The 28000-nt window shown below is 45.3% G+C and overlaps 1 protein-coding gene across 1 annotated transcript in view; it reads left to right on the top strand.

Moving 5' to 3' along the window:
* Positions 1 to 485: 485 nt before the first annotated feature.
* Ppargc1a (PPARG coactivator 1 alpha) overlaps positions 486 to 28000 on the top strand; it is a 641385-nt gene continuing 613870 nt past the window's right edge. Inside the window, exon 1 of the mRNA XM_036200661.1 lies at positions 486 to 1037. The gene's annotated coding sequence lies outside the window, so the exon portion shown is untranslated. The remainder of the gene's footprint in view (positions 1038 to 28000) is intronic.

Genomic DNA, 28000 nt, shown 5'->3' on the forward strand with positions numbered 1-28000 from the left:
TGCATGGAAAGGCAATTTTAGGAATTAAAATGCAAAAGATCTTTCAGCGGAGTGGGAAGAAGGCTTGAGTTGTAACCGGGTGCTGTTTATATCTCCCAAGCATCCTCTCCCCTGGCCTGGCTTGGGGCGGCCCCCTCCTCATCCACCCACCTGCCCGCGGCAGCACCTGCGCCCCCTGCCGTCCCGGGACGCACCCAGCCGGGAGGAGAAGACCTGGAGGTCCTGCCGGTGGCAGGGGCTGCAAAGGTCTGGTGGCGCGGGCTGATTTAGTGGCCTGGGCTGTAGTACAGGCTGTCCCCGGCAGCCGGCGGAGTCGGGGAGCCCACGTGATGGCCCCGGCTCTCCGGTGAGCTCCCCAAACAGACGCACACCCAGGCGCGCGCGCACACGCGAGTGCGCGCGCACACACTCACACACACACACACACACACACACACACACACATACACACTCACACACTCACACACGCACGCACGCACCCAGCCTCGCGCGCGCACACGCCCGCCCGCCCGCCAGCTCTGCCTCTGCGCCCTGCATCCCGGCTCGCTCATTCTCTCGCCCTCTCGCCTCCCCTGCGGTCTCTCGCTCTGCGCGCACACACCGCACACACGCACACGCACACACACACGCGCGCATACACGCAGCCGGCACAGGCGGCGGCGGCGGCGGCGGCTGCCGGAGTCAGGACGAACCTCTCTAGGTACCGTCTTGAGAAGGCGGCAGCGGCGGCGGCGGCGACGGTGGCAGCCCGAGCATCCCTGCTCAGCCGGAGAGGGAGCAACGCCGAGAGTTCCAGTCCCTTCGGCCATTCCCTTCCCCCCTCCTTTTCTTTATTTGCGAGAGAATTTCAGCTGCCTTATTGATTTCATTTGATTTGGAAACATTTTTGGTTGCTTTTGTGTGTGTGTGTCCCTTTTTTTTTCTTTCCTCGTTTTATTTGCATCCAGAGCATGGCGGGCTGCGGGCTGTCGGAAGACACCTTCCTCTCCTCCTTCTTTTACAACTACGGCTCCTCCTGGGAAACCCCTTCCAACCAGGTAAGGGGTGGCTCAGTGCCGGGCGGCATCTCCCCGTACCCCCCGCTGCTCGCTCACTTGGCACCAGGCGGGTAGACAGAGGCTCGGGAGGGGGTGGGGAGGATGGGGGGCCAAGTGGGTCGCACTGTCTGGGTCAGCGCCAACCGGCGACAGAGGTGTTCTTCCTTCTCTATACCCCACACACATAGCGCCAGCTCCAGGGGCTGTCGCGTCCCTCCGGTGCCCATTCGGCCATGGACACCTATCTGCCCCCAAACCTCCCAGCCCAGCGGGAACACGAGAAAGAGGCAGGAGCTGGCGCGTTACCCCGAACAACTCCAGGCAAAAGCAGGGAACTCGAGCGCAACCTTCACCAAGTCGCCGCGGGCGCCGCGCCCCTGTGCGCCCGCCGCCCGCCCGCCCTCAGTTGAGCCCTGGGGCTGCCTAGCTGTAAGACCCCCCGCGACGTGTTGTCTCTCCCTCCACTCCCTCCGGGCCCAGAGCCACCTCTTTCCCTAAAATGGCTGCAATCTCAAGTAGACGCGTCCCCTGACCCGCGGGGCTGGGGGGTGGTGGTGGTAGGCAGAGTGGAGGCTCTACTCCTTCCGACCCCGCACCACCCCGGGCGCGCACGAGCACCCCACAAACACACACTTAACTTTGATGACTGTGCAATGCAGTCCGGCTGCATCGTGTCCTGCACGCACCCTGCTGCCGGCCTGTAGGTGTGTGGATCGGTGTGACTGGGGGGGGGCCCTGGAAGCTGGAGGTGGATGAGGGAAGTGGGGGCGTGGAAGGAGACTGGTGTCCGCCGGCCACTGATTACCTGGAGAGAGACAGGCATGTGTTTAGGGTCTGGGAGGGAGTGCCAAAGCTATTCCGGGAGCCAGAGCGAGAATTAGAGGAAGAAAAAAAAATGCCTTTTAATTAAATAACTGTTGTAGTCTGCTGCCCCCACTGCTTGTTTGGTGAAAGTCTACAGGCATCTGTCATCTTCAAACTACACGGGGAAGTGGAGCTGGGGTCCAGGGAGAGGAGGAGGGGGAGTGTGTGTGTGTGTGTGTGTGTGTGTGTGTGTGCGCGCGCACGCGCGCGTGTGTATTGCTTGGGAAAGTTGGGGCCAGAAGCTAGGTGGAAGAGCAGCGATGAAGGCGGCACCAACTCGGTGGGCCGGCCAGGGCTCGGGGAGTTCCTGGGCCCTGTGAAGCGCGCACCCGAGGGCGCGGGCCCGCGAGCCTGAGGGTGCCAAAGGGGACTGACTGCTCGGTCCGGCACGGCTCTCCAGGCTGCGGCGGCGTCTCTCTCCTAGAGCCGGTCCGCCGGCCTCTGGCCGCTTTCGGGGCTGCTAGTCGCGCTTGCCCGCGCTGGCGCGCTCCCTCCGGGTTCCAGATCTCAGCGCGCTCCGGCGAGCTCGCGGATAGGAAAAAAATTAAAAATAAACAAACAAACAAACAAACAAATAAATAAATAAAACCCAAACCCAAAGCCCTGAAGCCAAACAACCGAAAGATGTGCTCCACTGCCCCCCTTCATCACCGCCACCCCCCCCCCCCCCCATGTCTCCCAGACACAAATAGCCAAAGTAGTAGTGGCCAGGTGACGACCTCGCCTTCTCGGAGTGGGCTCTCCGGATCCCACCGCAGCCGCGCGAGTGAATAATACATAAACCGCTCGGGAGATCCAAAAGGCTCCCGCCGCCTCATCGCTCCTGAGCGGGCCCCGGAGCTCCCGCCAGCCCGCCGGCCGTCGCGGCGATGGGGCGCCGGGCCGCCCCCAGATCAGCCGGCCCGTCGCGGAGCGCAGGGCGGCGGGAGAAGGCAGGCCCGGCTGTGAGCCGAAACTTGCAAGAGCTGCCGAGGTGGTCGCGCTGGCGGTGGAGTTGGGGACCCTGGGGAGACACCGATAGGATCAAGGGGGCGCCCTGGATGCAGGTTGCAAGCTCCCAGAGGCTTCTCTTGGCTACCCCGCCCCGCAAGGCATGCTCGGGGTGCTCTCTCTACGCCTGCCGGAGGTAGCTCCGGGTTGCCAAGAGCCACGGACCCCTCGGGTTTGGCAAACTCCAGTCTCGAGGAGCCTCAGTGAGCGCGCCTGGTGTGTGGTGTGGTGGTGGTGGTGGTGGTGGTGGTGGTGGTGGTGGTGGTGGTGGTGGTGGTGGTGGTGGTGGTGTGTGACGCGCGTGTGCCTGTGGATGAGTCAGAAACAAACCAACCCCAGCTCGCCTTTAAGGACCGAGGCATGAAGCACACATCTGCCACCAGCTCTGGGGACTGTGGGGGATTCCTCGGCAGCGCCGCGCCTCCGATTCCTGGACCTGAATGCTTTAGGCTAAGTTTCCGGGCCAGTGGCTCAGACCAGCACCGCAGGGAGCAGAAACTCGGCTGCTTGCTATTCGTCGGGAGGAAGAGAGAAGGGAGACCCTGTGGGTGTCGCCAGGCACGCAGCTACACTGCTCTAGAGCCACCGGAGGCTTCGCAGCGTCTTTAAGGAGATAGGAAATGAGTCGGAGAGCGTAGCAAAGCGGAGACCCGGGCCCCTAGTTCTCAAGATAGGCAATCACCTGCGAACTCCTTAGAAACTGGAGGTGGTGGGCAGCAGGCAGGGAGGGGGTGAGGGGCAGGTTCTTAGGGGACAGGTCACGGAAAGAGGAGAACCTTGTAGAGGGGTCGTTATAGAGGCAAACCATTGGCGTCTTTCTGGGTAAAGTTAGTTTAACTCGATTAAGAAAAGTATCTCCCCAAAAGACATCTTTCTTCTAGAAAGGACCACTCACGTTGCTAAGAAAATGTAAAGAATTTCTGATAAAGCAGCTGGGGCTGTCGTGGAGGGTGATTAGCTCACGGGATGGGACTGGGGAGCGAGCTACCCTGAACGCAGAGGATTGGATGGTGGGAAAAGTGGATGATTTGAAGTATTGATTTCCTTCTCCAATGGTACCGTATGAACTTTAAGATAAATTGCAGAAACAAAGAAAGGCATGTATCATTAGGGGAAGGGGCAGTCACCACCCAAGCTGTGCTTGCTTGTCCAGTGGGGGATCCTGGAAAGCAGTGCGTAACCAGACTTGCCTTTTCCAGCTCAGCCACCCACCCCACCATTTTCGGGGAAGGAGACTATACAGCCTGGGCATTAGGCCTCTCTGGTCTCCACTTTGTCCTTTCAGCTTCTGAGCATGGGCAAATGGAAACTGCCCCCAGCTGCTCCTCTGAAGAACAAGAGGAAAACAAAGACAGTAGTTTACAATCCTATCCCAGGTTTCAGGCAGAGCTGACACAGAGAGAGGCCTGGGCCAAATTTGAAAAAGTGAGACTTAATCGTGATTTTACCTGAATTGCTGCCAAAAAGCTCACAAATCCTTCATTCCCTAAAAATAGCAACGTTCTTCAGGTATAATTTGTTTACCTCAATTAAAAACAAAACCCTCTTCTTAGTGTTATAAAGTGCTTATGAAGGTAAGGGTTGGCTGTACTGAAAAAAAAATCAAGCTTTTTATTTCTAGATCAATATGATGTGCTCTCAACATCTAATACCATGTAAAAGGAACCTTTTTACAACATCAATAGCAGGCAGGCATGTCTACTAAGAACCTCCTTTCCTGGAATCACAAGGCATTCTGATTTCTTTCGTTTTCATGGGAAACACGATTATGACACCACTCATTATAAACAAGAGAGTGAAAAATAGGATGAAGATGGAGGCTGTCGATATATAGAGCTGGAAAGCTGGGAACGAGAGAGTCATTTATTCACTTCTCAAACCAGGCAAACAAAAACAACCAAATAAAGAGACATTAGAAATACTCCAGCTCCAGATCATTGTTGAAGGGAAGGATTTTAGTTATTCTGTGACATTTATTGTAGCTGGGATGGTGGTGATATTTTCCTTCCTTCCTTCCTTTCTTCCTTCCTTCCTTCCTTCCTTCCTTCCTTCCTTCCTTCCTTTCTTTCTTTCTTTTTTTGAGAGAGAGCAAGAGTCTAATGTGTATTAGAGCTGAAACTACATCTGTTACCATTTGAAAACTGGGAGATTCCATCCTGTTTCTGGGAGACCAGGCTGCAGGTATTTTGCATGGGCTTTCCAATGTGCAAAACAAACCACAAGTGTGTGTGGGCAGGAGTGGAGTGTGTGTGGGGGGAGCATCTGCCGGGGTGGAGTCTGCTTCAGTTAGAGTGAAACCCCCAATTAAAGTGTATCTGTGAGATGTATCTGCTTTGGCTCAGAGCAGCAGACGGCAGCCCGTTCTTTAATTTACAGTTTCACGCCTAGGGATGGCAGTAGAGCAAGCTTCCAACACTCGGAGCTTTCTCTTTTTATGTTGTGCCTTTCAGCCTGGGCTTCTTTCTCCCCTGGAGTTGGTTAAGCTTTCCTGCTCCATCCTCTGCAGTGGCCATTGCCTGCTTGCATTTTGGACCTAGGTCACCTTATTAGTTGCCACTGTGTAAGCCCAGATCGAAGCCGGCCAGGTCTGTATGATACAGAATCAATCAATTGAAAGTGAAAAATGGAGCCAATTAGCTGACTGCTTGGGTGTCCCGGGGGCCAGACATCTGACTTTCCTCACCTGATTGGCTAGTGCTTTGGTTACCTGGTTATTTCACTCCAAGTTTGTGAAAGAGACATCACTATCTGGTGTGACTATGCATTTTAACTCTCCTTTGCCTCCTGCATCATCAGACTCTAGGCTCTCAATGTAAAATGGCCTCCATGGGAAGAACAACCATGATGTATCTTTGCAGAGCGGGCAGTCTTCATGTTGAATTCGGCTCTATACTTTTGCTACTCAGTGTATGTGGCTCTTTGTACTCTATCTTGCCTAGCAAGGTAGACGTTGTAAAACAGATTCATTACAGGATGTAGGTAAGTTGTTGAACACTTCCCCGGCTGCCTTTTGTTTTTGGTAGGAATAGGGATAGTCAAAGCAAGAAGCACCAGGTAGAACTGAATATATGTTTGTTTTCTTTCTGGCTCTTCCACAACTCTTGAAGTGACAGCAGTGGTTAGATCCAGAGAGATGAACCGAGACTTTTAAGTGAGAGAAATCTACTTTCATCTCCAGCACCCACATAAAAATGCCAGGCATGGTGGCATGCTGGGGAGGCTGAAACAGGAAGATGCCTGAGGCTTACTAGACAGTCAGAGCATCCTGGTTGGTGAGCTCCAGACTAGTGTCTCAAAGGAGGTTGACAGTGCTCCTGAGGATGATACCCCAGGCTGTCTTTCAGCTTCCACATCCACACGTGTGAGTTTGCTCACACATTTGCAACAGAATACACATTAATGGAGAGAAAGACTCATCATGACTTAGGTTTGTTGTGGGTCTTCCTGTAAGAGGAGCTTCCTTTGGGCAGTGGCTTGAAAATATTCTGCACCTTTGGTAAACTTCTATCAACTTGAGATTGAAGGATATCGACGGTGGCTACGATATTTTTCAATGCTGTTCTGAACACTTAACGCGCATATGACTGTTTTAGTCACCGTAACAACACAGAAGTAGAGCCTTGTCTTGTCATTCCCACTTTGCAGAGAATGCAAACAAAATAGAATTAAGAGCTAGTTAGGAGCAAGATGGGGGGTTGGTTAGGCAGCCCGAGGCCAGCTTCCTCTTGCTCTCCGCACTTCCCCGCTCTTCTCTACAACACAGAGACTCTAGGAGGCTACACATCCATTCCAGCATGTCGTGGATGATGTCATCTGTTCACCTTTACAAATGGTGGACATCTCCAGATCTTCCCACTTCTCTCTCTCTTTTCCTTTCCACTCTTTGTAGATAGTGTATGCACATGCACATGTTCATGTGTGTTTACAGAAGTGTGTGTCTGGGCATGCACACAAGCATGGGGAGGTCGGTCAGAGGTTGATGTCAAGTATTTTCCTCAGCTGCTCTCCATCTCAGTCTTTTGAGACAGGGTCGCTCAGTGGACCTGGAGCTCACCAATTTGGCTAGACTGTTTGGCCAGCAAGCCTCCATGATCCTCCTGTCTCTGCCTCCCAGTTTGGGGATTTTTGTATGGGTGCTGGGGGCAGTGCTTGAACAGCATGTCACTGACTTTATTGACTGCTCCATCTCTCCATCTATCTCTCTTTTTCTGTCTTTTATATCACGAGATAGTTGCCCTGAGTGAAGTTGCCTGTTTTGGTGGAGCCAACCATAACCACCTGATGCTTTTTCCCCCTTGATGATACCTTGGTGATTGATACCTTGCTAGATACTTGAGTTTATCACGATATTTGACTTGGATAGTTGATCTAGCCAGATAAACAGATGGAGTCTTTAGATCGGTCCACTTTTCAAATCAAATGAATAATTTTACAATTTCTCAGATACATTAACCCTCCTCTTTCTCTCTCTTACACACACACACACACACACACACACACACACACACACACACACTTATGCATGTATTCAAGTTCCCTTCATACAGGAGCTCATATCAGTTTGGGTTTGCAGTATTAACTATGCTTTCACTTAAAACTGAGACTTGAGTTCCTCATCATCCTCATGTTTTTATAGGAGTCTTCTGTAAGGAGTCAGGCACCTAACCTTCTGTCCATCATGAACCAATGCCTTTTTGTGGTTGGGCCCTGATATCGTGTTCTTCCCCAGTGTGGTTGTGGGAAAGAGAGTGAAGACATTGGCTGTCAGCAGCGAGACAGTATACCAAGAGAGTGTTTCTCGATGGCTCCACTGTTCCCGTGGCCCTAGCGGAAATATGAAAGTGCGGGGTTTGCATTGGAATGAGAATGGGGTCACCCCCCCCCCTTTGTAGCCGTCATCAAGGAAGCAGAACTTCCTTCCAGAGAGACCATAGGAAATCAATGATCACACCTTGCCAGCAAAGAGGTAAATGTGTGCAGCAGATGGCATTAAATCAAAGGGCAGCAGAAACGTGACTCACTCTCCCAGGCAGTGGAACTTTTTGGTCCCTTCAAAGAATTCACATTTTTTGATATAATGCTTGTATTTAAATCTTTCTTTTCTTTTGGACTACTATATTTTAAAAATGAAGAAAAGAGGAAAATGTCATTACCTGATATAACAATCTTTTCTACCAAAGATACTTATTTAAACAAAGCTTGGTACCTTTCTAGAATATGGTCTGTCTCCATAACACCCCCCCCCCATTTTATTATTTTTTGTTAATATGAATTGACCTGATTTATGGAAAGTCATTGGGCTTGTGTGCCTTTCTTTCTTTCTTTCTTTGGTGCATTCACTTAAGCAGAAGGGATCTTGCACTGAAGGAAGGTTCCCTTTGGCCAGAAGGGGCTGCAGAGGGACTCTAACACAGAGGGAACCTGCTGTGGGGGAGGGAGAGATGGCTGATATGTAGGGAAATGCAGGAATGGAGACTTAATGAAATGTGGAGAAGCAGGTGTATGGCTCTAACATGCTTCCATCTGTAGAGCGCACTTCTGATTGCTTTGTGAGTTCGTCTTCCTGTACGTTTGAAATCGAGCTGCAAGTAATAGCTCGGGGTAAGGGGAATGTCTTGTCTCTACCGGAAGAAGACAAGACACCCAAGAAATCTCTCAGGGGAAAGAGTCTTAGACATCAAACTGGCCGGAAAAAGCAAGGAAAGAAAAGGCAGGAGACATGGCAGCAACCTTAACCACATTTTATTCCAATTTATTATTTCCAGTAGCAGTTTGTCCCTAATGTTAACAATGAGTGATTATGATTCCGTAGTTTCGTTTACAGCATAAATTAGCATTTTGTTTTCCGTTACAGCTTTTGAATGAGGAATTATAATGTATAATTTGCTGAAAATAGATGTTATCATCTCTTAGGAGGAGAACAACCACATAAACTTGAACAAATGATAAAAATGGAATCAATTACATCTCAAATGGAAGTAGTTTACAAACCTCCAAATACAAAGTGGCAGGAGTAGCTGGTTATTGTAACAAATAATTAGTTTTTTTAAAACAACGTTTATTGAATTCCATTGACAATTTGGTAATTGTTCCCACCCAGTTGGCTTGCAGTGCTCCCTCTTCTGAGAGGAAACTGGCATGGAGTGGCTGCATTCTACAAGCTGCATTTCCCCCTCGTTATTTTGTGTTACATCCAGAATATATATATATATACTTTGTTTCGCTCATAACCCTTTCTGAGTCACAGGAAAGCACTGAATTATGTTACCAAGCTTTGGTGACAGATGACTATATAAGGGCTGGCTGGTGACCGGGGGCATTGTCACCAGGTTCCAGGGGGAGGAGGTGATTGGAGTGAAGATGGGTGTGTATGAACACAGGCTGAAGGAAGGCCATGTCAAGCAGGACCTATCAAACAGGTGAATCATATTGTGACTTGATTTTCTTAGTCTCTCTCTTATCCCCCTTTAGCCTTTGCTCTCTCGAGTCTAATTTCTTATGTCTCCCTGTCATCAAATACTTGGCTGAGGAAGCTTCTTTGGAGAGAAAGCCACGGCTCTCTATGTCCCTGGTCCTTCACCATACATACCCTGTCTGCAGCAGACAGCATGTTTGTGCTGGACACATGGCTCAGATATCAGAAAACAACTTTTCTGCTATTATGAGAGTCACTTTATCTTCCTGTGTTTCATCGCTTGGGAAGATGAAGTCAATTCTGCAATGTCATTTTTTTTTTAAAATGGGAATCTGACTTGGAGAATGAATGCATTCTGTTTCTATTAATGTGTCTCCAGGGAAGAGCATGGTTGGGTTACCATAGGCTCACTTAAACCTCTTAATTTTTAAAATGAAAAAAGTATAAAGTATATGCTTAATACACTCAGAAAGTGTAAGGGGGTAAGTGAGAAGCAGGGGGATTACATTTCAACGCTCTTTGGGAACTGCTGCACACTGAGTGGATCATTCATTTTTGATTATTTCTAAAAGATTAATCCATTTCTTTAAAGTTAATATGCGAAGAAATATGTTCAACATCTCTTTATTTTTAGATCCCACGATTTAGTCTGAAACAAATCAGTGGTGCATTATAAACACACAAGAATGTATCTAATGACGGGAGTCGGGATGAGCAGATGCTGGGGAAGATGCTCTGTGTGAAGTCGAGGGAGCTGCAGGAGGGAATGGAAAAAAGTCTCCAGAAGTTGGAGGGCTTATGAGGTGAATGTTGGGAGGTGGTTCAACCACCAAGCTTGAACTATGCAAGGCCGAGCGGAGGAGACAACACTCATCCCTAGCACCATTGGTGAGGGTTTAAAGAGACTGTGGACCTGTGTTGTGGACCATAAAGGGCCTGGTTAAGATATGATTTCTCAGCTATTAGATTTTCTATGGGATATCTACTGGGAAGAGTCTAGGACACAGTACCTTCTCAGGAAATTATATTGGCTTGTTGCAGTAAGATCCATACATTTGAGTATTTACTATTTCATTGAGAACCCATTAAAGTGATTTCCATAATGAACTCGTCAAAGCAGCCCTATGGGGATGGCTGCTGTTATCAGTGCTATATATTATAAATGAAGTAGCTAAGAAGAAGTGAAGTGACCTAACCAAGACCACACAGCTGAAATGGGAGAGATGGGATTGTTATCTAAGCATGCCTGTTTTCTAAGTCGAAGTTTGAAGTCTAATAATGCAGGCTACCATCAGCTAGGTGAACAGACAAGGGAATGGATAGAGAAGCATCAGAGGTGAAGGAAAAATGCCTACGACATGGGGAACCTCACCTGTGTTCAGAGTAAGTAGAAAGTGATCGAGGCTCAAAGAGAGGACCGTCACTGCGGCCCTGTGGAGGAGGGAGCTGCCTTCTCACTGGAGGAAATGCCGAGTTTCAGAAGATCATGCCATGGGCCCTGGCCTTTGGGGGAACAGAGGGTGTAGCGAAGAAAATAGGTGTGCAAACAGGAAAAGAAGGAGCTTTCCAGGCAGGAGGAAAGCACCAGAGGGATGCAGATCAGAGTGGGTAGTTGTTTGGATAACTTTTTTTTCCCATTTGATAAAATATATTGACCACTTTGTTTGTGCTTGTGTTTTGTCTGCTCACAAGGACATATAATTTAGTAGGACACACACGTTTCCCTATGGTATGTATATGTGAGATAGGTTCATAGGCAGATAGATGCTATCTGCATTACCTATGTCTATATATAAAGCATATAGACACATCTATCCATATGTAACATATGCATATATATTTACCTATCATCTATTCATGTATATGTATCTACCTATCTGTCATCTGTCTATCATATATCCACCTATCTATGTAAGTACCTACCATCTAATTACCTCTCGTCTGGTCCTCATGAACTCTCATACTGTGTGAAATGGACAGGGAGGCACTCTTCCGTGTGAACCCTAAGGCTTCTTTGGGGTTATTGACATATCCATCAGCAGTCCCCCTGCCGATCTCTTGCTTAGCAAAGGGAAGGAGCCATGACAGATGGGGTCTTGTGAGGCAGACTGGGGAGTTATTTTACACATTGTCCTATCTCACACGAGCCAGCTAGCAAACAAGCTTTCCAACTTGGAGGAAACTTTAAATGTGTGCATCATAGAAATCTGCTTGGTTGACAATGTCAAAAGAACAGTTTAATTAGTAAGTCAAATGTAAAGATTCATTTTGAGGTTTTATTGCACTTCAGTGGATGGCTAAACTTTTTTTTTTTGAAATTAAATTAGTCACCCAAGCTAGGGAGTGAAATAGTATCAGAAGTGGGGGACACACTCTGAGGCCCATGCAGCTGTGCTAATGAAATCCTTGACGCCTTCTTTGCATGATGTCAACCTAAAAGGGTTACAGGGCTTTGAAGAAAAGAGTCCAAAACATCATAAATGGGAATGGGATCCTCTCTGCAATACTTACCAAAGCCTTATGGGTTTAAGAAGTAAGACTCCATTGCTAATTGATTTTTCTGACCCTGATAGTAACAGTTGCATTAAAAATAATTTAAAACTCATTTCCCCTGATTAAACTGGTCTGAAGAACAAGTTGCTAAGAAGCAACGGTTTGACTCATTGTTTACATGTATTATAAATAAATATTTCTTTATTTTTTTTTTTAAATTGGTCTTTGTTTATTCTTTCACTACACAAGTATAGTCAAGTATGACGACGGTTTGGGGAATGTTTGTTAACTGTAAAGGACTTTCTTGTAGTGTTTCTCATGGTAAAGAAGAGTCTACCTGTGAAAAGAGGGACCATTAACCTTGAATACAGACCCAGGAATAAAATAGATGTTAAAGAACCACCTTGGCTACTTATTCAGGAAGTTCTATTAGAGTGCTTGTGCATAATGACATGAAACACTTGCATCGTGGGTCTGGGAGTCATGGCTAGCTGTGGTAAATTCCTTCACTGCCTGTGTAACTAATAGTGTTAAGATGGCCTTTCTAAGTATCCCTTCCTGAAGCTTTCACTGAGGTCATACCAGGCTAATGAGTCTTTCCCAAGCATCACTTAGTTGTTTAAATAAAGTAATTAGAGATTGTTCTGTAATGTGATATTCAAATATTCCCTTCCCAGAGAGTTTTGGGAAAATGCTTTCTCTTGTATGTAGGAATAGACCATATTTAAGAAGGTTGCAAGTCAGGTGTGATGGATCAAATTTGTAATCCCAGGAGCTAGGAGGCAGAGGCAGGAGGATGACCACACGTTTGAAGGTCCCCACTTGGTCTAGCAGCAAGTTCCAGGCCAACTAGGACTTCTTGGCAAGACTGTCTCAAAATTCCAAGTTGGGAAAAAACCACTGTATAAATACTAAGCACTGTTTAGTGTGAGTTGTTACCAGTTCTTTTATGTCCTTTGTATTTAGAATAAAAATAGCTATAGATTTTTTCTCAATTGATTTTTAAATGTCTTGAATTTTTTGTGTTGAGGTGTGTGTGTGTGTGTGTGTGTGTGTGTGTGTGTGTGTGTGTCCTTCCTTACTGGTCATTTATGAAAGAGGTAATCTTGAACTCATTTTAGCAACTAAGAGACACAGTCATCTCATTAATCACACAATTATGAACTACAAAGACCAGAAGGTAGAGAGCTAGGACCATTCTCTTAAGTACCTCCACATAAGGATATTTTCTGAAGAGAGGAGTTTTTCTCTTGGAATTAGGAGGACTCTTTCTATTGACCTGCATTCTAATTTATAGGGAACATTGTCTCTATATTTTACTGCTTAACTTAAAAATATATACTTAAACTTGGTTTCCTAGGGTGCTGTTGTTGAAAACTAGTATATAGAAATCATACCCAGAAAAATGATTAAAAACATTTTTCTTGTTATAGATGTATGTCTTATATGATAAACTTTTTGGTTTGGATTTTTTCTTAGAGAAATCCAGAAGAAAAGAGGAAAATCAAAACCATCCTTAGTCTAAACACTAAAAGGGAATCAGACCACATTTTGATTCATGTATTTCTAGTTTTTAAAATTATTTATTCAGTGTGTGTGTGTGTGTGTGTGTGTGTGTGTGTGTGTGTGTGTGTACTATGGTGTGTGTGTGTGTGTGTGTGTATTCTATGGTGTGTGTGTATACTATGGTGTGTGTGTGTATACTATGGTGTGTGTGTGTATACTATGGTGTGTGTGTGTGTGTATACTATGGTGTGTGTGTATACTATGGTGTGTGTGTATACTATGGTGTGTGTGTATACTATGGTGTGTGTGTGTGTGTGTACTATGGTGTGTGTGTATACTATGGTGTGTGTGTATACTATGGTGTGTGTGTATACTATGGTGTGTGTGTGTGTGTGTGTGTACTATGGTGTGTGTGTATACTATGGTGTGTGTGTATATACCATGGTGTGTGTGTATATATGGTGTGTGTGTGTGTGTGTGTGTGTGTGTGTGTGTGTGTGTGTGTGTGTGTACTATGGTGTGTGTGGCAGTCAGAGGACAACTTGTGGGAGTTGTTTTTCTACTTCCATTATGTAGGTCCTGGGGATTGAACTTTTACCTGCTAAGCCATCTCGTTAGCCCTCCTTTCCCTCTGTGTCATAATATCATGTGGCTGTTCAATATTCTATTGTGTAATTATAGTATCATTTGATTAATCTTTCCTTAGGTGTCACAAATTGATACTAGATGGTGCATATCCATGATTCTTTCTTTAGGACAATGCACAGTAGTGGAAATTCTTGGATAAAGGGCACACAAAGTTTCAAGACTTTGTATTCACTGTCTTTCCATGAAGAAGAATCAGCTGCACCCGAGGAAGCTATGTGCCAGGTACCAAATGGTGGCTCTTAAAAAGTGAACCCTCTTTTCCCAGAGCAGCCTCTATCTATTGAAAACTCAAAAATAAACCTTTCTAGTTGTCCTATCAGTCCAAGGGGCACATTCATAGCAGAAAAGACCTTCCCTCACTGTACATTCTGTGAACTCTTGGCTACTGGAACAAAATGTGCAGCATGGGACCCAAGCCAGTGGTGTGGAGTCTGACCCTGGTTCTCAGGCAGGTGCTTGTTTCTCTTCCTCTGGTAGCTCTGCACACACCTAACAGCTTATGTTCTGCGGAGACATACAGGAAAACCATCTTTCTATTCACTGAGCTACTCACACTGGGAACAAGAAGTCAGCTTGGGCTCCAGTCAGGATCTTATGTCATTCCCAGGAAATTCTAAGACTGACATTGCAGAAGATCGCAAAACACATTGTGTTGCTGCTGTGGACTGGGCCCCATCATGACAAACCATAAATATTTCTGTGAAAGTAGGATTCCTAAACAAAATCAAATGTGCCCACCTGGCACAGAGACAGTCAGCGTGGTTGCTCACCAGGTTGTCCTCTTCCTTCCTCAGCTGACAGTCACAGCTTTGTCGGGTCCTGTCTAGTTGACATTAGCTCCCTTTTCCCACACTGTGTGTTTGCTACATCTGATTCTTCCTTAAGAAAGTGCACAGACTGAGAGGACAGGGACTGTTCCTTTGTCCATACCCTTTAGAGGAACTGTGAAACCAGGTTCCAGGACAAAAAGCTGCATGACCACTCCATGTGTCTACCACACCTTCCATCCTTCCCAATCATTTGCTCACCTCCCCGATCGATACTTACCCTGTTCCCAAGGGTTGAGCAACTTGTCTGTCTCATCTACTTTGCCACCCCAGCTTTTACCATCATGGTGATCTTTAGCATCCGCATGTGGAGGACTGTCTGTGACTCAGCTTCACTGCTGCAACATTTCACTGCTCTGTGCTCAGGCAGATCAGTCCGACCACCCCAGCACCATCCTTTGGGATGCCTCTGCTTCTGGAACCTCAGACTCTGGTATAACTGTACCTGGTGACAGCCTCACAGCTCTTCCTCTAGCTTCCTGAAACACTGATTTATTATTATATTATTATTACTATTCCCTTTTAATGAGTGAGCAATCTCAGGATCCATCACCTAAACTGCTGTCTTGTCCAAGCCTCAAAGACCACAATCTCTTATCCTTCCATGTCTGTCCACAAAATTCCAGTTTTCCATCAGTCCAACCAACTGCCTTGTTTGCTTTATCACTCAAGCCATGGGGTTGGATAAAAACCAGCTATTCCAAAGAATGACACTGAAATTTTATTGTCCTCAACCTCGGTCCCATTCACTGTCTGTATCTGTGACTTTAAACACTGTCTGTTACCCTTAACTCCCTTGACCATCATTGGGCTCCTTCTCAGATGAGGATTTCTGGTCATGCAATTTGAATTTTTCTGGCCTCTTATCTCAAAACCTCCACTTCAGCTTTCTTCCACCCAGTCTGTGGGCATAATTATCTCTCTCCATCTTTTAGACTTTAATCCATCCCGTATGACTTCATGATTCAATAAAGTTCAGAAAAAAGTATACCCAAATCTCTTTTAAGAAATACCTCTGTGAGCCTTTCACTTTCTTTGAAGGGTTGTCTTCCTCCATCTTCCCTCCTTTGTGTGGACTGAAAGGCTCAGCTTATACCGGAGACCCTAAGTCTTAACGACATCAAATTGTATACTTTTGGTTAGTTGTGTTCTGTAGCTCATGGGTTCTTGGAGCGAGAGGCAGGTAATGTGCAAGGCAGACTGATAAATTTGTGCTAGACTCAGCAAGAGAATTGTATTCACTCGTGATTTTAAATCCTTCCCTTCATTCACTAATTAGTGACCGCTAAGACAAATTGGCCTTCAACACTTTGCTGGTCTTCTGCCAATACTGTCCTGATTCATAAATGTTGGAATTTTTTTCTTCTTGAATATTTGTGTGATGTGGTGTGTGTGTGTGTGTGTGTGTGTGTGTGTGTGTGTGTGTGTGTGTGTGTGTGAGAGAGAGAGAGAGAGAGAGAAAGAGAGAGAGAGAGAGAGAGAGAGCATGCACATGCCATAGCATGCTTGTGGAGGTCAGGGGGCAATTTGAGAAGTTAGTTCTCAGCCTTCTTCCACTTCAGTTGGAGGTGGGGTCCTTCTGTTTGTTGATGCACTGTCTGCCCAGGACAGCTGGCCCCGCAGTGCCCTCATCCCCCATCTCGCTGTAAGAGAGCTGGAAGGACAGATGCACAGATGCTAGGTGTGTGTGTGTTTGTTTGTCTTTAAGTGTAGAGTCCAGGGATCTGAAATCAGTTTATCTGGCTTCTATGGCAAGCTCTTTTGAGTCATCTTCTCATGCACAAAATGTTGGAATTTTATCAGCTCCCCAACCTTAGTTATTTAGACAGGGTCCTCATTGCATAGCCTGGGCTGACCTAGAACTTACAGAGCTCTGCCTTCTTCTGCCTCTTGAGTGCTGGTATTAAAGAAAAGATGTACCATGCCTGGTCCAGCCCTATATTTTCTGAGGTATCAATGATTTGACTCTGCCAAGAATAGTTGTGTTTTTTTTTTTTTTTTTCTGTTGTACGTCTCCCATCTGTCATTGTGTCTCCTCCTTAACGTTCTTGCTTGGTCTGATCTGAAATGTTGATCATGCCCAGGTCTCACTATGAATCAATTCCCCCTTCATTTTGTCCATATTCATTTATGGGAACCTCCCCATGCACAGAAATCAGCCACCTCACTGTCTTTCAGATTTGTATTTCACATAAACCTTCTTTCGTGTGCGTTTCAGGATTATGTAACCAGCGAGATGCTCAACAGTCTCATTGATAGTTGTAACACAGCATGTTGAAGAGAGAATTTCCATCCAGATTGCTTTGCTCTTGAATTACTTATTTAGGTAGATGGCAACAATATTCATTCTACAGTGAGTGCTGTTATTTATTTATTTATTTATTATTTATTTATTTATTTATTTATTTATTTGCAGTATACTAGAAGTTACCCTAAGAGTTTAGTCTAAAACAGCACCCATGTGTAAGTGTACAATTATATGCATCAAGACTGTGGGTTGAGGACGGCTGGATGGTTCTTCTGCTGTGTTTGGTTAGTTCACTTGTGTCTGTTGTCAGCCAGCAGCTGGTAATTTTGCCTGTGGTGGGAGATGACTAGCTACCGACAGGGGAGTGGGGCTCACTGAGCTACGAGTCCAGTATCCATCATTCAGAAGTTAGCTCTAACTTACTCAGTGGTGGGAAGCACAGGATTCCTAAGAAGACACAAAGAGTGAGGTCTCAAGAGGCTTGCACTGGAGCTCATAGGCATACCTAGCAGTTAGCAAGAGAGCTTGCCTTAACTAACCTAGAAGGTGAGGACTAACACCTGAGGTTTTCTTCTGACCTTCATCCACATGCCAGGGTGTGCATGTGCCTGCAGTCACACATACAGACATGAATATGCACACACATAAAACAATGTTGTTCTAGTGATGAGGCTAAAATCTCATGCCCTTTGTAAAATGACCAATGTCAAGCATTACTGTATATTTTGGTCACTATTTTTATCTGCTATTCTAGACTCTAAGCTCTTTGAAGGCAAGATATTTGCCTTCTTGTCTTCTAAGTTATGGAACAGTAGATCCCCTGATACATAATGACTACCTTGAACAAAGCCTGCATATTTTTTTTCCTGATTATGGAAAAAGAAGTAAAATTAGCAACTCCAAGGACATGGTCTGCTAGAGACACAATGAACTCAAGATTTATAATGTGAAAAAGAGCAGCTAATGCAGGGTCTGTGCTTTTAGGCTGACCATCAACATGGGTGTGAAAAGATTCCATCTTTGTTCATTCACAGCAGGATTCTAACCAGTACAGAATGATAGAAGATTGACAGAGTGGAATTCCCAGACCTACTGTGCAATTGGCACCCATTCTGTTAACTAAAGAAATAGGACACCTTGTAGAACTGTGTGACTCATTCTGTGTTATTCTAGAGAAACAGACAAGTTATTCTCTCCCTCATCTCTCTCTCTCTCTCTCTCTCTCTCTCTCTCTCTCTCTCCCTCTCTCCCTACCTACCTACCTACCTACCTATCTATCATTTACTGGATCTGTTAGTAATTAATTGGCTTATGCCAATTAGAGAGACCTGGTAAGTCCAAAATCTGCAGGGTAGGCTGTCAGGCTTGAGATGCAGGGAAGAGCCACAGCTTAAATTACAAGGAACTGTCACTCAGCCTTCATCAGACTAGATGAGGTTTACCTATCCCAGAGAGGGTGATCCACTTTGCTCAAATCCACTCACTTAAATGTTGATCATCCAGTTTAAACACTGCCATAGTAATATTCAGAATAATGTTTGGTCAAACCTTTGGACATTGTAGGCCAGTCAAGTGAACATGTACTATACCACACAGTTCATTTCTGGTGATGCCATGGCATGGAATATAGTGGTCACATTGTAGGCAAGATCAGATAAAAATAATTTAGTCACTGATCTGTATACATGTGTAGAAGGGAATGACCTTGAAAGTGTCATTAGCATACTGTGTGTTTTAAATATCAGCCAGTGTTTACAAAAGTACTCAGTTGTCCAGAAAGCAATAGCCACAGGACTTAGGGTAACTACAGTAGAAGATAGGAAAATCCCTGAATGTTTAGGAAAACTTTAATATCCTTATTTGAGGGCTAATTAAATTCTGGTCAATAAGATACAACAGGAATACAGAAATAATATTCATTTTTATGCAAACGTGAAATCAAAGTTTATGGTGTGTGCTTGGAATGAGTAAAACAGTGAAAATCAAGAAGTTATTTGATTAGGAAGGCAGACTTAAGAGTTGATGGCCTGGGTACCCTCGTCTTCCCCAACTACTACTCTATCTCTGGCTCTCATCAAATGCCCATGCTTCCTGCCTTTAAGCAGACTCAGAAGAGTTCAGAGAAGAAATCACTTTTCTCAGGCAGTTTTTGGTTTCTGAGAAAATCATTCATAGCAGAAGTGGTACCCGTGGGTGGTCATTCATGAGGCAGGAAGAGGCAGGCCACTGCATTTTCATTGGGTTATGAAAACACTGATAAAGGTAGGAACTTGGGACAAGCTATTTTCTTCAAATGGCCAGATATTCTGATGATGAAATACTTTCTTCCAAGATGACTGTAGGCACCTGGCCCAGATTTAATATGCAGTGTTTATAAAATCAAGGCGAGAGAGAAAGGTTACTTGTAGTGATAAATTCAACAAGGCTGTTATTAATGTTGCCATTATTTTTGCTAGCGAGTGTCATCCCTTCAATTTTACCAGGAAAAGACTCTTGGAAACATTTCTATCTTCCAAGACAGGCTCAACAGAAGGATTCTGCATGGCTTTAGCGTTGGTATCCTTCCCAGTCAGAGGGAATGTGACTAAATGTGACAGTTGGTTTTGCACATTACCAACCCTGTTTTCTGATCTGTGAAATGGACCTGCAGCATCTACTTCCTGACATTAGGAGTTAAGTGAAATCATACTTAGAAACACGTTTGGCATGGAGGGAGCAAACACAAGGGGTAGTGATGCCAGTTTTATCTTGAGAGACAGATAGGTCAAATGATAGAGAATGAATTGTTGAATATTTAGATGTAAGTTGAATGCTCATCTGTATCACCCCCAATACCCCAGAGCTTGGAGAACATTACAGAAGAAGAAACAGAAAGAACGTAAGCACTGGAGAAGGAGTGGTAGAGAATGCTGCCAGAGGGTGAGACATGGCTGTTGTCCCCTTGAACTCAGAGCAGCTATGAGTACCTGCATAAGACCCGCAACAGACTGGCCCATCAGCACCCTGCTAAGGAGAGGGAAAGAGCTTTTGGGGTCCCACCCTTCCTGTTATTTGCAGATAATGGTTGATGGGGGACAGTGAGACATTTTTCTTTAGTGGTAGAACCACCTGTAAGGTGAACATTCTCCTCTAAATAAACTATCACACAACTTACTGCAAATAACCCTAAAGAAACTCAATTGGAACACACACACACACACACACACACACACACACACACACACACACACACAGACACGTGAATGAAAATAGAAGAGGGACTAGTTGGGAGGAATATGGAAGTTAGTGGGAGTGGGAGGGGGACAAGAGAAGATAAGGAGGGATATGCCAGAATACATTATGTACATGTATGAAAATGTCATAATGGACCATTATTATGTATAATTTCTATATATTAATAAGACATTAAAAACAAAAGAGACAGAGGGATGATATATTAGATGATGTTAATTAGATATATAAGAGGCCATTTTGAGAAACTTTAGTCTATTTTGTCCAGCCAGCTCATTCTGAATTTATTCCCAGAGACTATGTTGATGGTGAGTTAAGTTTGAACACAGTTTCCTCTTCTTCTTGTCCTTCTCCTTCCCCTCCTCCTCCTCCTCCTCCTCCTCCTCCTCCTTCTTCTTTTTGGTTTTTTGAGACAGGGTTTCTCTGTGTAGCGCAGGTGTCCTGGAACTCATTCTGTAACCAGGCTGGCCTTGAACTCACAGAGATCCACCTGCTTCTACCTCCTAAGTGCTGGGAGTAAAGGCATGCGACACCACTACCTGGCCAGTATTTTCTAATAATACACATATTTATTGCTTTCTCCAGAAGTCTTATGCCCAAATATACACAAGTCAGGTCATTTCTAAGAGGTTTGTAGTCTGATTAAGATTTTAATATTTCCCCCCTGATTTCTACATGCAAAAATGGAACAATTTGCCCATTTATTTGCAAGGAATAAAAACACATAATACCAAAGAAAATTAGAAGGCAAAATTCTAGAATAACATGATTCTTCAGAAAATACAATCCAATTATAGGAGACAGGTAATATCCAGTTCTTTTTTGGTTGACCTATAATAAATGCAGATTGTCTAGGTATTTAATATAGAGTGGTATTTCAAAGCCAAATGGTGGCTATTATTTCTATTATTGGGGGAAAAGTAATATCAAGGTAGAAATTAGTACTCTGGGCTTAGAAATGGGGGGATGTCTTATGAACAAAAGTGTCTCACAACACCCATTCTTTAGAGCATAAGTTAGGGGGCTGTTCTTCCGAACAAGGCTTTGGGAGTGCCGTGAGCATGGCAGGCCCAATTCGAGGACCTGGGCACAGAGCAAGAGCAAAACTAATCTGCTGTAGCTTCACTGGACAGAATGACATCAACACACGATACCATCTGGAAATGACTGTGACTGTTATAAAAAACCAGCCCCATGACAGAACAGATGGTAACCTGTGACAAGAAGAGGTCACACATGAGATGTGAAGTGTCCAGGCTGGAGGTGGTCACAGGGAGGCTTCCTGGGGAGGTATTGGTTGAGCCTTCATTCAGGGCAGGTCCCATGGCAAGCACTGTCCACTCGGCAAACTGGCTGGGGAATGGAGAGCGTGTGGCCAGAGATCAGGCCAGGGGTCATATAGCCCAGATCCTGCTGGACTGCAGGCCACATGAGGAATTTAGAGTTTATTTCAGGGACATTTGAAAACCCTGAGAATGTTTTAAGCAGAAGACGGACAAAGGCCTAACTGATGTACTCTCAAGATCAGTCTGATTTCTTAATGGAAAGGGGGCAAGAATGAGGTCAGTTGGAGGCTCTTGTGGAAGGCAGGTGAGAGGTGGCTATGGTAGGATTAAAGTGGGGATTGCTAAGTGTGGTGGCTGGTGTTAGCTGTCATCTCCATACCTCTGGGCACGCCTGTGTGGATTATCTTGATTGCATTAATTGAGGTGGGAAGACCCACTCACTGTGGGTGGCACTGTTTCCTGACTGGGACCCTGGGTTGTAAAACTGGAAAAGGCAAGCTGAGCATTTACAGCATTCTGTTTTTCACTGCAGATGCATGGCGAGCAGCTCCCTCAAGGGCCTGTTGCTGCCAGCTGACTTCCTGGTAACCTAGGATGGTGAGCCAAAGGCCCCCCTCCCCCCTTAAATTGCTTTCATTTGGGTCTTTTTATCACAGCAGTGGGAGAAAAAGATAAGATCCATATTTAAACCAAAACGTATTTGCGAAGTTGCCTCTGCTTGCCAGCATGCCAGGGGTCATGGGCATGCTTGGTAAGAAGACCAAAGGAAGCAGCAGTCAGTCCCTCGGCATCGGACAGCAGACAAAGCCTCCAGACGCAGGATGTACTGACCCTGACACAGGCAGTTAGGTTATTGTGAAGTTGCAGAGAATCCTCTATCCGCCTATGTAAGAAAACTGCTTATTTGAGGGAGAGGCAAGGGGATTTAGGGTGGCAGAAGCTAAGGGTATCCAAGATTCTCTGCTATGAGTTGGAATTCCATAGCTAATGAGGATCTGATGAGGATGGAGAAAGGTTCTAGGTACTGTGCAGTTTTTTTTAAATTAATTAATTTTTATTTTATGTGGATTGGTGTTTTATCATAGGTGTTGGGACCCCTGGAAATGGAATTACAGACAGTTGTGAGCTGTCATGTGGGTGCTGGGAACTGAACCCAGGACCTCTGGAAGAGCAGTCAGTGCTCTTAACCCCTGAGCCATCTCTCCAGCCCCTATTCGGCAGAGTTTTTTTTTTTTTTTTTTTTTTTTTTTAACACATGAATGTTTTGGATATGTATGAAAGCAGACAGCTGTTCTGTTGGTTAAGGGAGCAGCCCAGCTGCCCAGTTGGAAGGGCTCAGCCAGGACATTTCTGGAAGATGTGAGTCATTGCTGCCATTGTCCTGTCTGTAGGAAAAAACGTCTCTTTGGGGGCTGTTTCAAGCCAATGTATCTAATCCCTAATATTGAGGGGAACCTAAATAGGGCAAGAATAGGTTGAGTATGTATGAGCGAAGGAGGAACAGACAGTAGACCCAGGGACCTGGTCTTTATTCTTTGGTTTGTTTGTTTCTTTGGTTTGGAGGAGTGGATAGCAGAGCAAATGACCTGGGGGGGCTCTGACATACTTTGCAATCCATAGTCAGGAATGAAACGAAGCTGTGTCTCCTGTGACATAAGGCCAGGCGGTTCTTAGAGCCCATTTCTGTTCTGACTCACCTGGCTCAGGTCAGCGCAAAGGCTGCCGGCGTGTTCTGATCCAGTACTCTCCTCACCTCAGGATCAGAGCCATCTCCTAGTCGCTCTCCATCGTCTGTCTCTGCTTCACCTGGCCCCGTTTTGAAGAGGACAGTTTGGCGCTCTGTGGTCAGCCTTTGGAGTCACAGGCCTCATCCTCATTAGTGATGGGAGCCTGGGGTCCTCTGGTTGGGCAGGATGTCAGCAGAGCTGGGTAGGTGATGTGGGACACACACTATTGTGTGGTGAAAAACCATCATCTATTTCTCCAAAGTCTAGCCATCATGAGGTAGGAGAGCAAGGACGAAGAGCATTTCTGGTCCTTGGAGAAGGCACTGCTGGTGCCTGTGGAGAGATGTGGAATGTCTCTAAGGGAAGTTGGGAGGAAGACAGTGGTACAGTGGTAACAGTCAGATGAGAGAGGCTGGCAGGGTGAATGGACATTATTGGAAAGGAGTGTGCGTGTGTGTGTGTGTGTGTGCAGTTTGCAGACTTAGATTTGCAAGAAAAGGCAAGGATGTGAGACAGTTTCCCACATTTTCTACTGTGAGAGCCGGACATTCCCTCAGCACCTTCCATGTTGTTATTGCACAAACAGAGTCTGTGTCTCTCCCTTTTTCTTGATGGATTAAAATACGTGAAGAGTTTCTATATTCAACAATGAAAAACCAAATGAGCTAAGGCCGAGTCAGAAAAACAAATACCATATGTTTTCTCTGATATGTGGAACCTCAATATTGTGTGTGTGTGTGTGTGGGGGGGGGTTCATGAGTTTGTACAACATGAAACTAGAGGAAGGACCACGAGGGAAGTGGAAAAGATATTTCACAAAGATGCATTTTCTTACTTTTACTTATGTGTACTTGTGTGTGGGTGTGAGCACATGAGTGCAGGTTCTCACAGGAGCCAAAGGACTCAGAGTCTCCTGGAGCTGGAGTTACAGGCCTCTGTGAGCTGCTCTTTGTGGGTGCTGGGCATCAAACTTGGGCAAGGCAGTATGCATTCTTAACCACTGAGCATCTCACCCGCTCTGAAGGAGGAGATCTTTAGGGAGGTGGGAAACAGAAAGAATAATGGGATTCCCATGATGGGAAAGTAAAAGGCAGGGTGGGGACTAACCAGGGGAAGAAAAGCATAAGGACACACAAGCGATGATGCCATGATGAAACCCACTGCTCTGTATGCCAACTTTAAAAAAAAACAACAACAAACAGATTAAACACTGTAGGCCTAAGACCTGAATACATGTATCACCAAAAGAAACTCAGAAGCAGCCAACAGGTATGCAAGGACCCTCAGTCACTAAACATCAGGGAAATGTCAATCAAAACCACAATTTGATGTCATCACACATCTATGTTGTTAGCTACTATATAAAAGCAATAAACACAAGAAACAAAAGCAACAGCCGTTGGTGAGGATGTGAAGAAAGACCACCGTCCACTGTCTTGTTCTGTCTGTGATGCATGGCAGGTTCCAGAGCAAGGTGCTGTCAGGCATTAGAGGCCTGTGGAGAAAGACCTGCTCTCCCGCCAGTGTTCCAGTAGAGTTGAGTGAGCACCTGCCTCCTAGAGATGTTCTCTGGATTCCCAGAAGGCATGCATTTGCCCAATAAATGTAGAAGTGCCTAATGGTGAGATTCTTCCGATTATTTTTACACATCTCTCCTGCCCTTCAGACCTGAAAACTTCAAATTGTGTCCTCTGGACCCCTGAAATGCTTTAAACCCAAACCCGAGCAAACATATTTCATCCTCTGCACGTACAATCATTACTATTGTATAATTATGATAAACTCCATCACTGGTGCTTTGAAAGGAGCCTGTGTGAAATAGCAGGATACGACATTGACAGCCTGCTTGTGTCGTCAGAAGAGACAAAGAGGAATTGTCAGGGTATTGATTTTTGTCTCAACACAGCCTCACGGACACATGATTTAGAAAACACTTAAATGAAAAAGCAGTCAGGGAGGGATTATATGCCTTCAATAGAGCAAGACGATCAGTCTTGAGATCTTATTCAATGGTCACACCTGTGGATGCCACTGACCATAGAGCCATGATTCTGGCTGATGCAGTGATTGAACATGGATGTGTGTTTGGGGTAGACCTGACTTTTCAGCATCCTAATCCTGGGAGAAGGTTTCAGTGGACGATTCCCCGAGCTGACTTCAGGCCTTGCAGTGTGAAACATGGCTGCACTGCTAGATTTGGGGTGAGGTTGTCCAAAGAGCCATCCTTGGCTCTCCTTTCTCCCAGGCAGGTGATAGGTCTAGTATCTCACAAGATACGCACTCATGTCACCGTTTTGCAGTATGGCATGAAGCTAGCTCACAGTTTTGGTCCACAGTCAAGCTGTTCTGTTTTATTGAACTAGTTTAATCTTCCACGTGAATAGAACCTTCCCCAAAGGTGAAAATTCTCAAGTCCCATTTTTCCCTCTTTGCTATAACTTTAGTTTATATGTTTGTATTTATTTACTCTTGGCTTAGATAAGTTTATAGACTATTAATTTGGACTGCCTAAAACCAGTGTTTCTAAAGCAGAGGTCTGTCTGACTGTGATAATCCCTTAAAAAATTCTTTCACAGGGTGGGTTCCACCTCTGTAATTCCAGCACTCAGGGGCTCAGGCAAGAGGACAGAGAACACCAGAGCAGTTTGGGCTACCTAGAAAGTTCTAGGCCAGCCTGACCTTGGCTTTGTCTGTTGGTCATGTGAAAGCTTTGTGGTATGACCTTACTGCTTCATCACACTCCTCCCCGAGCGCCGGAGTGACCAGGAGTTCTCTCTTGGTGTTGATGTGTGACATCGCTCTCATACCACTGAGTGTCAGGTCTCAAGGGTCTCTCTGCCCAAATCTTTCCCTTCAGCTCCAATACTTCTGATTTGAACTGAAAGAGTGGTATTAAACCTGAAGGAAGAGAGACAAAGAATACATGAAACAATGAAGATTGTTTGCCCAGCCAGAAAAATAGGTATTTTGTGTAGGTTAAAAAAGCATATTAATAACTTCATGAGGCTAACCAATTTAGGACTCAATTAGGAATGTGATCCCAGGAACTACATACAAATTATTGTAATTATGATGGCAGGAAATGGGACTCCTAGGAAATGATAGGAGGCAGAGATTTAAAAGGGCGAATATATTATTTAAAAGTCAGGTGGTTTGTCTTGGTGGCCCTAAGAGTTGAACTGGGAAAATTAAAGAGCTCAGATCATAAACTAGCAGCAGAAGGAAGCCCTAAGCTATCCACAGAAAGAAGTACTGCAATTGGAAATACAGGCTTGTGGTTACTTAGCAGAAGTGAGTGTTTAATTGTGTCAGGGCCATCGTGTGCCATAGATTTAACATACCATCACGAACATATTTTGCAGCTTGGACAATTAATTCCACACCTGTACTGTCCCATATCCAGCTTTATAAAACATGTCATCCCCATAAAAATAAATGTACGTGGCCAATAGCCCTCTCTCCATTTGCCAAAAAAACAGATTACTCTCAGGAAGGCCGAATTATCACCTGCTGTCAACAAATGGATTACCCAAGTTAAGGTCATTATTGTTGCTGTCATTACGGTGCATATTAAAACTGGCATGTCTGAGCAGAGGGCCTGGATGGATGGGCTGGACTGAGCTGGGGCTGCTATTAGACCTTTGTGAACTTCACTGTGCATGCTTACAAAATGATGAATTAAATCTCTCCGCACAGCCTTACAGTTTTTTTTTTTTTTTTTAAAGAAACTGCTTCTTTAAATGAAGGTTTTTTTTCTTTATTATTAAAGGTTTTAGATTAACTCAGCATCCATGAACCTTTTAATGTTGTCATCTCCTGACATTTTTCCTTCTGGATTAAAAAAAAATAATGCAAGATAAAAATACACTTGGAGTTGAAACAGCAAGAAGTCGAGATAACAATATTTATTTAGTTTACTTATTGGCTTTTATTTTCTTCCCTTATTATTTATGGAATTTATATTTCTATCTCCCTTTAAAAAACACCTCTAAAGAAAGTCTTTTGCAGCTAATTTTGATTTCCATGTTTCTATTTTATTTAATTAAACTTTTTGAAGACATTTTTTCACCCCATTTAAATGAAACATGACTGAGGAGGAGATGAATGTAAACATCTTTGCATAGCCGATATGTTGAAAAATGCATGACCACTTAAATGTCACAACTCGGCGAAGCATTTCCTTTTCATTCTTGTGCTGTTGAATTTTAAGGAGAAATTGCACTTCATATTCCTTGCTTTGCTTAAATCAGGTAGCGCTGTGGGCTTCTGGGTAAGAACCAGCAGTGCCGTGAGGAGCCTGCTAGATCTCAGGGATTCTCTTACCCTCTCCTCCACTTCCTCTCCCCTCCCTACCTTTCCCTTCTCTGTTTCTTCTCCTGTCTCTTTCTTCCCCTTTCCTCCTCTGTATTTCCTTTCCCTTTCCTGGCAAATGGCCTGGTCAGTTGGCATGACAGATGTGAGGCTGGCCTTGGGCTGGGCCATCAAACTGCACGTTGTGGGCACTGGCCCTTCCTCCTACCTCCTGTGCCCCCAGGGCCTGAGACTGAGCTTGTCCCATTATGCCACATCTAGCCAGCCTTAGGAATCAATTTTACTGTGGGTGGCCCCGCCCTTGGCCCTGCTCAGGGTCCCGCCCCTGCTCCTCATTGACTTGCTTCAGAAGCAAGGCTGTGGCAGCCTAGACTGTGAGAATGAGGTAAGGTCTGGTTCAGATGTCCTACCAGCAGG

This window comes from Onychomys torridus, chromosome 10 (genome assembly GCF_903995425.1).
Source record: "Onychomys torridus chromosome 10, mOncTor1.1, whole genome shotgun sequence".
In the NCBI taxonomy this organism is placed as follows: Eukaryota; Metazoa; Chordata; class Mammalia; order Rodentia; family Cricetidae; genus Onychomys; species Onychomys torridus.